We start from the raw sequence: 15,313 nt of genomic DNA, 5'->3' as shown, positions 1-15,313 counted from the left end.
TTTCAAGGATGTCTTGGCTTCTTTGCATTCTACCTGATATTTTTCTTCCAATTTTTCTGTCTGATAAACTTCTAATCTTTGCATCCATTTTTAAAACCATGCTCAAATATAAACTCCTTTGGGGAAGTCATTGCTGACTTCTCTATACTAAATTAGTTGTTTCTTCCACTACACTCCAATAGGGCACCTCATGAAAATTACCATCACACTTTGCATGGGGATCTTTTGTCTGCAGTTGTCTCCTTCTTACTGGACTATGAGTACAGTAGGAGACATGCCTTTTTAATCTTTGACTCCTCTGTACCTGGAATACCGGCTAACTCATAATTGGCATTCCACAGATTATATTTGAACTAATTGCAATTTGAACTTCTTCATTGATGGGATTTCTATCTAAACAATTTTGGGTTCTTGTTCAACAATTCACTAGAGCTATACAAATGATAGCTAAAGGAATAAATCTCAATTCAGTATTGATTGGATTGCGTAAATTGAAATAACGTGTTCAATCAACTTTAATTCATTGACTGCATATTTTGCATTTCATGACTTTTTTCAACTGCATGGAAGACACATTTTTACGGTATTTGAATTATTATTCACAAAATGTACTTTAATATATTTGTAGTTGTGATATATGGCTTATGAGGATGCCTGAACTCTCTAGGAATTTTCCAAATCTCATACAATGCATGATGCTAAAAAAATACAGCTAATGTTAAATACCTAGTAACCTTCACAGAAGCTATGTTCATAGCACGAAAAGGTATAAAAGGATTACAGTATGTCCTATTCACCTATTCAATTCTAGGCACTGGAGAATTTTCATCATGTCTTTTTTGCTTTATATTCAAATATTTGGTAAGAAAAAGAAATTTCCTGTGTTATCATTTTATGTGTAATATTAACTTGAGAAATGTACATGCTTTTATATCTGTAATATATATATTACATATTTTTATGTATAGTTCTTTTGGGTGTGTATATAGATAGATACATGTAGATATGTATTTATACACACACATAAACATATAAATATGCATTTATAGTTAGTGAAACAGAAACAAACAAAACCTAAAGGGAAAACCACTTCATTCCTCCAATCTCACCCACATGTCAAATAATTTTCACTTTTTCACCAAAACTGTCAGTATAAAACGGACACTGTGGAACGAAGGGCAGTACAGACATACTTTCGCCAGGCTTAAGGGTATGAGATAATGAAACTAGGTCCTGGGATAAGCATATTTATTGGGTTTGTTATGTATCAAATGTAACAAAAGTAGAGGATCTGAAGAACGCCCTGTGTGGTTCTTTTCACACCCTTTGATCACACAATTCCTCTTTAATTCAGATGCAGTAGAGCTTAAGTGGCTTCATTGATGTGTTAAGTGTGGAATGATTTTTGTATAAAATAAAAAAGGCTCCATTATGTGTCCAGAAAAGCCTGTGTGTGCTTGTTTATTGAGACAGGAAGTCGGTTTCCCACAAAGAACAACAGTTCTGCGATGCTGAAGCATTGTGTCTGAAAGAAGAGTAAAGGAAACTTAATTTTCTACCTGGCAGAAATCGGCTTCTGGAGGAAGGGACAGACAATGCGATTGGACTTCAGCTGAATGAGAGGGCTTGATTGATTTTCAGAAAATGTGCCGTGTACAGGGAGGTTGCTTGGAATACTTTTGTTAGGAAAATGCACTTTTCGTAGTTGGAGCCTGTTTTTGTACCTGGCTTAAAGTGATGCCTCCCAGTGAATACTTGCCACCGCTCTGAAGTCAGGTGGGGAAAAAAGAAATGCCTCCCAGAATTGTTCCCTCCTAGATATTGTCTCCAGGTTATTGTTTTGTTATATTTTTCCATTAAGTCGGCAGCCATTTGCTTTTTTTTTTTTTTTTTTTTTTTTTTTTTTTTTTAGCTTGGTTGGAGAATACTTCTGAGACTTTCCAAGGTGAAGTTTATAAATCTATCCATAGTTTAAGTATTGAGGCATGGATATAGTTCCTATCTGTTAGAAGTGAATCTTGACCTTGTAAATCCATGGAATAAACCCTATGTTGTGGCCACAGGATGAAGAGAAATAAGATGAGAAGCCATATCTATCTCACACTCAAAAGACCAGGCTTTTTTCTCTATACCATGCTGCCTTAAATTATTAATACACAAGGTAGCAAAATTCCAGCCATTCTTCCCATCCCTTATGGAATCCCATGTCCACTCTCCTGGTTATTGTCATTGTCATCTTCCTCTTCATCCTCTTTATGAACTGTCTAAAGATTGATGCTTCCTAGCTGGGAATAGTTCATAGAGAGTATATTACATTATTGTTCTACTCAGCAATTTTATAATCTGAAACAGACAATAGTGAAGTGGATCTAAATAAGAAGAATGTATAGAGAATAGTGGCCGGGCGCGGTTGCTCACGCTTGTAATCCCAGCCCTATGGGAGGCGGAGGGAGGCAGATCACAAGGTCATGAGATCGAGACAATCCTGGCCAACATGGTGAAAATATAGTAGATATTTTTGTATCTACTAAAAATACAAAAACTTAGCAGGGCATTGTGGCATGCACCTGTAGCCCCAGCTACTTGGGAGGCTGAGGCAGGAGAATCGCTTGAACCCGGGAGGCAGAGATTGCAGTGAGCTGAGATCATGCCACTGCACTCCAGCCTGGGTGACAGAGCGAGACTCCATCTCAAAAAAAGAAAAGAAAAGAAAAGAAAAAAAGAAAAGAAAAGAAAGAATGTATAGAGAATAGAATGAGCTCAGGGAATTTTTCCACTGATAACATTTATCTTACTAATATTTCAGAGTTAAGTCAATTTTCAGGGTGAAGACCTCAGTAAAGAATATAGTGGTTTCCCATCCAAGAAAAATTTTGTTAGGCTGTGGACACTGTGTGGAGGTGACAGGATTAGAACTGCTATTGGATTGAGGCTTGGTGAGAACGGATGATCCAGGCAGATTCACATCTCCTCAGCCAATTGCTTAATTTTTCCCCATGGAGTGATTCCTTTTCTGCCCACCTTCCTTACCATTTTTCCAACTTAATATCAATACAACTTCTACTTCACCTTCCCATCATGCATAGGTGATTTTTTTCCTTAAAATTGATGTCATAATATCCTTTTGATCATTATAAACTTGTTTATAAAAGAATTTCACAGTCAAAGAATTCAAGGGAGGGGATAAGTATTGAGATGGGATGAGGAATATTCTTTGAGAAGGTCCCAGAGTATGGTTCAATCACAAAGTTTCTTCCCCTTGGCATGCAGAATGAATTCTTCATTCTTGACTCCTTTATTAGCCTATCCTATTTTATCCTAACTCAGAGTAGCTTAGCCATAGCTGTTATCCTAGGTATTTAATGCTCCTTCTTTATGCATGTCTCACATTCCTCTCATGCATTTCTCATTAAGTCGTCTTTCACCCCCTCCATCTGTTTGTGTAATGCTTAGTATGTGACTGTTGCTGTGGAATAATAGGCCCTAAGTCATGTGACTTTAATTTGTAAGGTCAGACACCATTTTTCCTGCAGAGAGTTCATTTTTGTCCTAAAGCTAACTCTTTTACCTCACTATGCTACTGTTTCTGATAACCAAAGATAAAAACTGAACTTTAAAAATCTCTCTTCACCTGTGTTTATATATATTAAAAAAAACTGGACCTTTATCACCAAAGTCAACAATCCAGTGAAAAGATGGTCACATCAGGAATCCATAAGCTGGATTCTGATCCTGGTATTGTAATTGACTTGTCACAACTCCAGTCCAGTTGCTTCAGCTCTCTGATCTTCGATTTATTTATCAGAAAATTGTCCTTCCTCTCTCTCTTTTGCCTCCTTCCCTCCTTCTTCCCATCTTTCCCTTCTTCTTTCCTCTTTCTTTCCTTCCTCTCTTCCTTCCTTTTTTCCCTTCTTTTTTTGACAGAGTGCAGGAAATTCCACCCCCCAAATATGGCATGTTGGCATGCTGAGTATTTTAAGCTGAAGGAAACAGAGAAAACCACAGAAGCAGAAAGTTCTTTCTGACCTCTCTTGAAGACCCTCATGTGACAGGTGTCCTGCCCTACATCCAGAGAGAAGGAATGTTCCACAGAGAGACTAAGAAGAATCTGAAGAATCAGGCCTTACTAAGTGCCCTCCAGGTTATCTTTAAGTCATACCCCCTTTTTGTCCAATCATGCCTCCACATTCATCATCAAACCTAAGCATAAAAATACAGTTTCTCCTGGGTCTTTGGGTCTTCCTTTTTGAAGACTTGTGTCACATAAAACATACATTAAAGATGTTTGTTATGCTTCTCTGTTGTTAATCTGTCTTTGGTTATAAAGGTATCAGCCATCAACCTTGTGATGGATAAAGCAAAATGTTATTTTTTTCTCCTCTATACTTTCTTTCTTTTTTCCTTTCTTCCCTTTTCTTTCTCTCCCTTCCTCCCTTCCTCTTCCTTCCTCCTCTTTTCCAAACTTTCTCCCTTTTCCTTTCTTCCCTTTAATTTATATTTACTAAACATCTCCATTCTCAAGGAGAGAGCAATAAACAAATACAAATTTTGTCAATTAAAAATAAGTTAATTTTTAAAAATGAAACATTAAAATAACAACAGAAGGCTATTGCAGTTAAATGAACAAATAAAAAGGAATAAACTTTGTATGCATTTGTAGAGCACTATATAAAACTATGATATTATTGTTATGGGAGAATGAAATTCCTAGAGAGACCAGATGATGTAGAGACTAAAAACGGGCTTTGAGATTACTAGAGAAACTTGAGTTTCAACTGTACTAGCTGAGTGGCCATGGGCACATTACTTAAAGTTTCCAAGTCTAAATTTCCTCAGCAGTGAAATATAGTGTGTTAATAAAAGTACGTAACTCAAAGGGCTGTTGCAAAGATTGAATGACATTTTATATGTAAAATGCTAAGCACAAATGCGTAACATATAATAAATGCTAAATAATGATAGCTATTGTTATTCTTATCATTGTTAGGTAAGGCAGAGTAACTTATACTGTTGTCATTTTTGTTATGTAAAATAACAATAGTAATCCCAGAGGTAGCAAAGGTTGGTGGGGTTGGGGGAATCAGGACTTCTCCTGAGAACTGTCAATTTCCTCTAGAGAAAGGAATTCATGGAAGGAGAGATGGGACTGTACCTGGTAGAAGCACAATAGGGTGGTGGTTAAGGCTGATATTTGTAAGCCCTCTCACTTGTTGATCGCCAGCCTCTTCCTATCACCTTCTGAAGACCTTTTTATCAGTTCCTTACTGAGTTTGTCCAGTATTACCTCTTAGTGTCCCTTGGCCAGAGGTTTCTCTTAGAAACATCAGCTGACGGCTTGAAAGTCTCACTCTTTTTCCTCTATCTGTCAAAATTCTATTTATTCTTCGTAGCCCGGTTTAAATATCAACTTTTCATGCAGCCTTTGTGGGCTGCCCTAAAATGCCATTCAGAACACCTACTCTGTGTTCCCACTGCACTCTTAGCAACCAGTAAAACGCAATTGTGTTAGAGAGAGTGGGCAAATCTCTCTGTGCAATAGTGATAATAATCTGTCTCTTGTATTAGACCGTGAGCTCTTTGAGGGGAGGAACTGCACTGCCCTCAGCTTTGGATCCTATATCTTAGTCACTTGTGCCTCCTGCATTTTAAAACTAGACAAATAAAATTGCATTGTTTGCATGGAATTGAATCCTATGAAGAAAAAAGCAGTGGGTGTGATCTTCTAACTCTTTTAAGGTCTGGTTGGAGCTGACCTAGGAGTATACAACCAAGGAAGGGGCTCAAGTGTTCTGACTCCCAGCTCAAATCCTTACATTCATTATAAGCTCCCTCTGGATCCCAGAGGCCCTCCATGACTGAGGAGGTGGCTCTGGGTTCCTCAAAACTGAAGTTCAAGATAACTCACTTGCAATATTTGGATGAGTGCCTTGATGACATAGACTCTAGAGATCATGAGGCAATGAGAATGTTTCACTTAGCTTATTTTTTGCCGTGTGCTTATCAGGACATTCACATGGCTGGAGTTAGAAAAGGGTGTGGAACCTATATTTGGCTGAATGCAATGAAGAAATTCCTTGGCTAAAAAAGAAAACAATCTTTCCTTTCTTAAAAATTTAAGTTGATGTAAAAAAAAATATTTGCAGTGCAAGATAGAGTTTCTTTTTCCTTTTCTCTCTGTCTTGGGGGCCTTATCTGATTTTAATCATTATTCAAATCATATGATTTGAAACAGCTGAAGCTGCTTTTTTTCCCTGGGGGGGAAAAAGAAAGAAATCTTCAGTTGCAACTATTGCTGCTATCTACCTACTCTACTCCCCTCCTCCAGGGTAGCATGGGCTATCAAGTGTAAATGTTGAGGATTATGAATTTTACCTTTAAAATGCTTCAATGCCCTGCAGAGTTTTCTCAGCAATTTTCAAGTCTTGTTAACCATAATACATCTAGTTCTTGATTATCCACAAAAAAGGGAAATGAATAGTGGCACAGATAATCCAAAACAGAAAAACAATCAAAATGTTTCTTATATTTTACTTTGGAATGCTTTGTATTGCTTTTGGGGGGTTCCAATTTTTCTTCCCAGTGATGTTCTGCTCAGGAAAAGGTTAAAATGAGTTTGCATTCCCTAAGCCTGCACTGGGGGATGTGGCCCAGCCACATGCTGGGTGGCAGGGAGAAGGCAGCCCGAAAAATAAGGGAAAAGAATTCCACTGATAATCTAGAAGTGGAAATGCTCCTATGAATAATTAAGGGCTGACCAGAATATAATTCCGTTTTATAAATTCATGTGGACAATTTTTTGGTCCACATTAAAAAAAATCTAGTTATCCTCTTCAGAAGAGTTAAAACTGGTATCAAAGAGAACTTTGGTGTCAAAAATAAATGACCTCAACGTTCTTTACTTCTCACAGCCCAGTGGCACTGGCACTATGTGAAGGAGTCAGGATCTGTTGCTGGGGCCAAGGGGACTCAGTTCTCAGCTAATGTACTCCAGCTCCATGCTTCAACCTTCTTCAATTGAACATGTGTAGATTTATAAAATGCCAGGCTATGTACTACTGTCCTATCTACCATGGTAGTTACAATTATCATTCCTATTTTACAGATGAGAAAACTAAGGCTCATACAGGCTCATTATTAATTTAAGGTCACAAAGCTAGTCACTGTGAGCAGCTAACTTTGAGCTCAGGACTGTCTCACTCAGTTTGGATAACTAAGTTAAGAGTCAGAAGTTAATGGGTATCAAGCTTTTCATTATTTGAATGTTTTCCTGGTTTCCCCTCATTGTTCTTAGAAAGTAAATTCAATTAAATATTTATGAGGTCTGACTACTAGGTTGCTCATATGTATGTATGTATAATATGTATGCGTGCCTGTGTATGTGTGTGTGTGTGTGTGTGTATATATATATATCATGGTATTGTGTTGCAAGAAAAAAATCTAATAATATTTAGATATAATCTCTGCCCTCCGGAGTTTTCAGTTTAAAATAGAAACCAGATGAATAGAATAGAATGAGAAACCACGTGACTATACAGTAAGGCAGAATGAGACAAGAAGATATAAGAAATGGCAGAGCAGGGTCAAATCACATCAGGATGGGAACAAAAAACAAGAGATTTCAGAAAAGGCTAATGAATGACCAAATGGAAGTCAGTGGGCAATTTCAATTTCAACATGCTGCGTATGACGTGAGTAAGGAACCAAGTGCACACTGCTATTGAGATGGGCCTTAACAACTGGATACCATTTTGTTGACAGCTCTGATGTAGATGGGATGGAATTCCAAGTGTTGGGAATACTTCTAGCAGGTAAAGTTAAGAGCGTACCAGATGTGTTCAGAGAACCTCGAGTTGATCTGAAAAGAGAATCTGCTCAAGGAGAAAAAAATGTAAGCGAAAATGAAAATAGTAACAACAAAAAAACAAAATAGCATCATAATCTTGTCATAAAAAATCAGAGTTAGGGACAGAAATGAGAGAGCGAAGGGAAGAGAGAAGGAAGCCATTTTTAAAACCCCTCATGTTTTCATGTTTTAGAAAATTGAAATACTCACCTAGTAATTTGGTATAAAACAATGGGCACATTTTTCAGTAATTTTAGTACTGGAAGGAGAGGAAAAGAATAGGTAACAAAAACAAATTTATTAGTCCAAGGCCACCCTATTGCTCAAGTGGATCCCTAAAAACTCAGGGGTCCTAACTCCTACTCCAGTGATCAGCTGCTAGCTAGGCCAGCTTTAGGGTATGACGTTAGCACCAAGGCCAAGCTTCTGGGAAGCCTTAGAGTAGCTTCTGGGAAGAAAGTAGGGATTCCAGGATGTTTACAAAATATAACTCAAGGATTATGTGTCTTCAATTTGTTCTGGAAGTTTCCACACTCATCTTAGCTAAATCACATTCCTTTTCCCTTGCAGACTTTTTTGTCTTTGATTTCTTCTTTGACATCTTCTCTTCCCTCATTATCTTTTACTCTGTCAAACTTGATTTTACCCCCTGTATAAAAATGCAAAAGCCATAGTTGTTTACTCCTACACACCCTTAGCATTTGCTGGGTGTTTGTCTCTTTAGTCTGTGGAGCCTTAGATATCTCTAGGCCCCATTCTAGCTCCTATGAGCAATTTCACATCACTATGGACATGACCTCTATGAAACTGGCTGTGGTACTCTGGGTTTTCAATGTACAATTCTATTTCCCTTCCTGTAGTGGATGCTGTGGGGCACCACCTCCTTGAGGACCAAGGCACTCCAGCTGCCAGGAATATTGGCTGCTAACCTCACACAGCTGAGCCTTCCATGAAAATTGCTCTCTGCCAAAGAGAACTTCCTAGTCCAAGGTCATGTCTACTCTCCAGAGGTAACTCTTAACTAATGTCTGTCCAGATCATTTGCCACAGTGTTAAACAACTGCGAATGGCTATCAGAGCTCCAGAACGCCCCAAGGGATCTGGGTAGCCCTCTCTTGTACATGCCCCACTGTCCAGCTTTTCCCTTTGCCCAGTCCTGCTTCCTTCACTCTCTCATGAGTATCATCCCCGAGAGCACTCCTGATAACTCCCTACATGCAAATCTCCACCTCAGAGTCAATTTCCCAGGAAACAGTCTCAATACCCTGTATTTATTGTGGCTTGTATGTTGTTGCTGTAGTAACCTGTCTTGTAATGACAGAAAAAAAATTACCATCTTTGAAAGCGTCAGAGATCAAGGTTTTGGTAGCCTCTGTACAACAGGATTCATTGAGCCAGGCCTATAGCCTAGTCCAGCCATTTTCTTACCTCTTGACCTTGAGTTAAGTAATGGATCATTCCTATGTACTGGTTTCCTTTGGTTCAAATGGATAATAACCTATATGGTAGAGTGATGGGGGAGAAAAATGAACAGATGGGTAAACATCCCCAAAAGACCATTATGTACTGTGAAAAGACTTAAATTCTGTGGTGAAGTCTCCAAAATCTTAATCTCCATAGACTGAGATTCTACAGAGTCCACTTCCTTGGAAATAGTTTTGAAAATACCCTTTGCTTCACTTTCTGTGAATTATGCAATCACAGAATTCCTCCGGGGACTCAGCCACACCCCAAATCTTAGCCTAAATCACTGAGTTTGACACAGATTCATAAGAATTTGGCAAGAAGCTCACCCACATTTTCTATCAAATTGAATCCAAATGTTGCCTAGGTTGGATGAGAGTTCGGTCAAGAGAAGGAGGCTCAGGCCAATGGACTGCTAAATGGTGATATTTGAAACCCAAATGAGTTTGGCTTGGCTTTAAGACTAGGAGGAAAGCTTTGAACCATAGCATATGATATAAGCCCTGGTCCAACTCAAAACCCTTTTTACTTTCTTTGGTTGTTATTTCAGAAATGCACTGACCCTGCACTCTACAGGACACTATGCTCATTCCAAATGCTAAGGTCAGTCCTAGGAAACTGCAGGCGCCTGTAGAGTCAAAGTAGAGTGGGGAAGCTGGTTCTTAACACCTGTTCCTTTACTTCCCTCTAGAACAGAGCAAACCTTGACAAGATGGGGTGGGGTAGTAGTGTTTGAAAGGACTGGAAGAACTACTAATTCAGGCTCCTGTGAAGAACCCAATCAGCAGTGGGCTTTGTGTTGAGGCTCTGATTGAATTCTCCCTCTTTACAAAGAAGGTGTTAGCCTCCTGCTTCCTGGAATAGTGGCTATGACTAACTCATGTAGCACTGGATACAATTATAAAACAGAGAAAGTTAGATTTTGCTGCTCACATCAAATTTTCTATCACAACTTCTCCTTAATTATCCTTTTTGTTTAACTTTTGTGTTAGGTTTGGGGTACATATGCATGTTTGTTATATAGGTAAACTCGTGTCATGGGAGTCTTTTGTGCAGACTTTCATAATCTGCATTGTACCCAATAGTTATTTTGTTCTACTCCTCTCCCTGCACCCACCCTCCCCACTCAAGCAGGCCCCAATATCTGTTGTTCCCTTCTTTGCGTTCATGAGTTCTCATCATGAATTTAGCTCCCAGTTATAAGTGAGAACATGCAGTATTTGGTTTTCTGTTGCTGTGTTAGTTTGCTAAGGAATAATAGCCTCCAGCTCCATCCATGTTCCTGCAAAAGATATGATCTCATTCTTAATTATCCTTTTCCTTCTCCTTTTTCCCCTTCTCCTTTTCCCCCTTCTCCTTTTCCTTTACCTCCTAGTCCTCCTAATCTTCTTTTCCTTTCCTCCCTCCTCCTCCTCCTCCCCCCACCCTCTTTCTTCCTCTTTTTTTCTCCCTAAGAAACTTCACACTCTCCACTGTCTTCAGGCCTCATCGATCACTCCTCCAAAATCCCTCATTACACCAGCACCCCACCCCTGGGAAGACTTTCCCAAGCAGCATCACCCTCTCTCTACCCCCACTCCACATAATCATCTTCACCCCAACCCTCTCCACACTCCTGCACCTCCCATCACCACTAGGACTTGTCTCTCAGAGGTCTTGTCTCCTAAGGCCCTAGCTGCCTAGATAAACCAATATGTTAATACACATGGGAAAACCCACGATAAAGCAAATATTAAAATATAGTATGTCTGAGTCTTGGCTTTGTCACTCCCAGGCCATATAACATTGGGTAAGACATTTAGACTTTTTAAACTTCCATTTCTTCACCTCTAAAATACAGCTAAGAAAGACTCAACATACAGAGTCTCAGTTTACATTTAGCTTCCACTGAAAAACATCTCTTAATCTTCCAAAATAAGATTAAATGCCCCTTGTCTATGTTCCTATGTCATTCTCTCAATTCACTTGTCATAAATCTTGTCACTTGCATCCTAACTGCCAGTATACTTCCTGATTCTTACTACAGACTCCTGAGGGCAAGACATATGGTTGATCCCCCTTGAAGCCCAGTGGCTAACACAATGTCTAGCACGTAGCTGTACTAAAATAAGGGCATTAAATGAATAGGCCACCTCTGGAAGCATTTATAAATAGTGGAAATTGTTTCTCCCAGATGGCATATTTATATTGGAACAGTGTCCTTTTTAGATCATGCCTTTGCTGGAGAAGAGACCATAATGGAAATATCAGGTGCAGGAAGATGTTTTGGTGTCACTCAAATAGCTCCATGTAGGTGGCCTCTTGCTCTCTCTAAACATCCTGCTGGCTCTGGGCCCGTGCACCTGAAGGGAGATATCTGAGACTCAGAACACTTCCTGCTTCATTTCAGTGACACCAACTTGGCTCCGTTTTCACCTCCAAGCTGGGATCAAATGTTCCCCAAGTGCAGAGAGTTAAGGAGAGATGTCTCATTCTCTCCCTTGACCTCCTCCCTTCTTCCTCTCTTATTATGTTTTTCATAAAACTTTAAACGAGATTCCCAGAGAAAAGCCCTGTCCTTTGGTCAGGCCAGCAGCCTCCCCAACTGTGGGCTCTGGCACTTCTCTAAAAAGGTCAAAATGGGAATAGAAAGTTCTTGATGAGGTGCTTGAGCACTTATGTTAATGGGAGAAGAGATAAAGAGGGAAACACGGGGGGTGTGGGATGTGTGAGACTGCATGTTCACAGGGAAAAGTAATGTTGTGCAGAAAGCCTGCCACTGCTAATGAACCTGGTAAGAGGACAGGAAGGAAAGGGATTATTTCTGTTATGCCTTTTGGGAGACAATTTTCCATGTGTCTTACATTTTTACATCTGGCAGGTGCTGACAGTCCTCGTGCTGGGCTCTCTTTTTAAGGATGTTTCCATAGTGGAAACATATATGGAAAAATGGAGCTGGGCTGGAGCATAGGGCAGGTGCACTTACGGTCCATTATGCAAGATTTGGGTTTTCTATACTCAGGGCTTCTCTCTCATAAGTCACCCCACAGTGTGTGCAGGTATTGCCTGGCTCTCTTCACATTGTTCTGTGGCAATTGGGGCTTGGAGGGTCAAAGCAAATATGCTAATACTCATATTGCTTGCTGTGCTGTGTGTAAAGTCCATTGTCTCTGACCCAGGAATCTTGTGTCTTCTGCCAGCATCCATGAATCTGTCAGGTTATCTTGTGAGCTTACAAGTAGTATAAAGTTTCAGCCCTTCACAGTTCTTGACCAAGCTCTGTTCTCTCTGCCTAAAGGCAGCCTGTGAAAGAATTCTGCCTTTATAGGTCTATGTGAGCCCTATCTCCTATGAGAAAAGGAGAAGAGGGAAGAGAGAAAAAGAGCACATACTTATTGAACGCCCCCTGTTTGCCAAGCCATGCTGAGCTGAGCTGAGCTTCTCCTACATTATCTCATTTAATCCTCATAACACCCTAGGAGTAGATATCATCCTGCCTCTTTCATAGATGAAGCATCCCAGGCCCGATAAAGTGAAGTGACTTGCCAAGATCACCCGCAGAGTGTGAGGTTTAAACCTAAGCCTGTCTGTTAAGAGAGCTACTGATCTTTCTGTTATATCATTCTAGGAAGTCCTTTATTTTCTGTGTATTGAACAGATGACCAATCCAAGATAACAAGAGAGATGCTAACAAGTCTAAAATCATTTCCCTAACCACTCTGTTATCTGTTCTATGATTTTTCCCAGTTCTATCCCTGGACATATTCCTCAGCTTAATGAGCACTTCTTCATTTTTGTAGTCTCTTGCCTTTCCTTTTCTAGGACCCCAGCCTCCAGCCAATGTTACTCCTTTTGCTTAACCTTGGACTTCTTGACTCTTGCTATTGCTCTAGGATTTTTTTTGGAGGGGGGGTCTACTCAGAAGGAAAGATGGGAAGCCCTTTCTCTGATATCACCGTAGAATGAATAACACTGTCCAGACATCACAGTTCTAAAGAATTCTTGTTTGGTTTTCAGATGTGACTGGAGTGATTTGCACCCGGATGCCTAGACCCGCCATCTGCTCAAAGACTGCTCAGAAAGCCCTCCCATGCATTCCCCCCGCTGCATATCAGCCCACTCTGCCTGCAGCTGCTGTCTGCAGGACTTCATATCTATGCCACACTGTTTAAAAGCTGTGCTTCAAGAAATCACAAAAACATTTTCCTGCACCTACTACACAGCCTGAGTGCAGCATAAGTTGACCTTGCTTGCTAAGAAATGGGGCAAGAAATGCTTTTTTGTGTGTGTCACGTCTGTTTGTTTTTCAAGTAAGAGAGGAAAGCATTAGGCAGATGGAATGTACATGTGAGGATGAGGAGACAGAAAACAAGTAGCCCTTTCCATCAAGATAGAGGGTTTTCTGGGATCGCTGGCTCTTGAATGTCACTCCTGATTTCTCTTTCCAAGGCACTGTACCACCAGCCTACTGAGATTGTGTGGGAGCTTTCATGGAGGTTGTATTTCACTAATGAAAATAAATTTGTGCATAATCTGAGTGTTTATGTTTCTTTATAGAATAGACTTAGTTTAGCAATAACCTAATAATACTGACGTAACTCTAATTCTCTGGGGAAAAAATTTGCTCCCCCACCTTCCATTCCCGCAACATCATCAAAGTACTCACAACAAGAATGAACCAATTAGCAACACTTACTAGCACTGCCTAGACTCAGTGTAAGCAAATTTTGAAATAAAAAGGAAAGCATGATGGGACATTCTTATGGTTTAAATATTTGTCTCCTCCAAAATTCATGTTGAAATTTAGACTCCAATGTAGTACCATTGAGGGGTGGGGCCTTTAAGAGGTAATTGGGTCATAAGCATCCTACCCTTATGAATGAATTAATCCATTCATGAATTAATGGGTTAGTGGATTAGTGGATGAATAAGTTATCATGAGAGTGCGACTGGTGGCTTTATAAAAGAAGAAGAGAGACCTTAGCTAGCACTCAGCCCCCTTGCCATGTAATGTCCAGCACCACCTCAGGACTCTGCAGGGTCCCCCCCAGCAAGAAGGTCCTCACTAGATGTGGTCCCCTGATCTTGGACTTAGCCTCCATAGCTGTAAGAAATAAATTTCTTTTCTTTATAAATTGCCCAGTTTTAAGTATTCTGTTATAAGCAATAGACTAGGACACACATAGACCTTGCTTTACGGAGTTCATAACCAATTTGTAGAGAAAGACAATGATTCATTAAAAAGAAATAACCTACACCAGATGGTAGGTGAAAAGACACAGGTGAGCAGCACAAAGTGCTACCGAAGTTGTGAAAAAGGTATCATTAGTCTCCTAGTTACCAAGACTCTAAATTGTGGAGTTATCTTCACACCCCAAACCTAATTCACTCCCACACAGGTTCCTTCAAAATGCCTCTTGCAGCCTCCTCTTTCTCCGTTCCATGCCTAATAGCATCACCTTACTTTAAGTCTTTATTAATTTATATTTAAATTGTTAAAACTTTTCACTTGTCTCCTTGCCACTGGCCACTTCCCACTGGAACTCATGTGGAGCAAAAATTAAACTTCCAAAAGCACCAATTTGATCCTTTTCCTTCCCTGTTCAAACACTTCCCTGGATGCCAATTTCCAACTGAAATAAAGTCAAAACTTGAGGATTGGCATGAAAGAAGGATCCAGGTTTGTGCTGACCTGGGCTTGGTCCTAGGATGGTGGGAAAAAGAAAGAAAAAAATGAGCAAGTCAAGCAACACTTGATGGTTGGAATACAGGATCTGAGAGAAGGTAGCATTACCAAGAATTATGGGCTTGAACCTGGAAGCCTGGAAGATGAGCAAAAGGCAAACATAGAGAAGTGCACATTTAGAAGACGTGTTAAGGTGAAAAGACTCAGGGCTTTTGCAATATCACCTACCACTGAGTATGCACTTCGAGGGACATAGGAGGGGCACCATAGAAGCTTGCTGAGCAAGTAAATAAAGGAATGAATGAATAAGCCTCCTATTTGCATTATGTCCATTGTTTCAC

At 39.9% G+C, this 15,313-nt stretch overlaps 1 non-coding gene across 1 annotated transcript in view; it reads left to right on the top strand.

The window, feature by feature from the left end:
* The window catches only part of LOC100937904 (uncharacterized), a 40,127-nt gene extending 26,304 nt beyond the window's left edge, over positions 1 to 13,823 (top strand). The window contains exons 4-5 of the transcript XR_010141752.1: positions 8,704 to 8,853; positions 13,304 to 13,823. This is a non-coding gene — a transcript (uncharacterized LOC100937904). The remainder of the gene's footprint in view (positions 1 to 8,703; positions 8,854 to 13,303) is intronic.
* Positions 13,824 to 15,313: the final 1,490 nt, after the last annotated feature.

This window comes from Pongo abelii, chromosome 9 (assembly GCF_028885655.2).
Source record: "Pongo abelii isolate AG06213 chromosome 9, NHGRI_mPonAbe1-v2.0_pri, whole genome shotgun sequence".
Taxonomy (NCBI): Eukaryota; Metazoa; Chordata; class Mammalia; order Primates; family Hominidae; genus Pongo; species Pongo abelii.
Note: the sequence above shows the minus strand (reverse complement) of the source record. Positions and strands in the feature narration are given on the sequence as shown.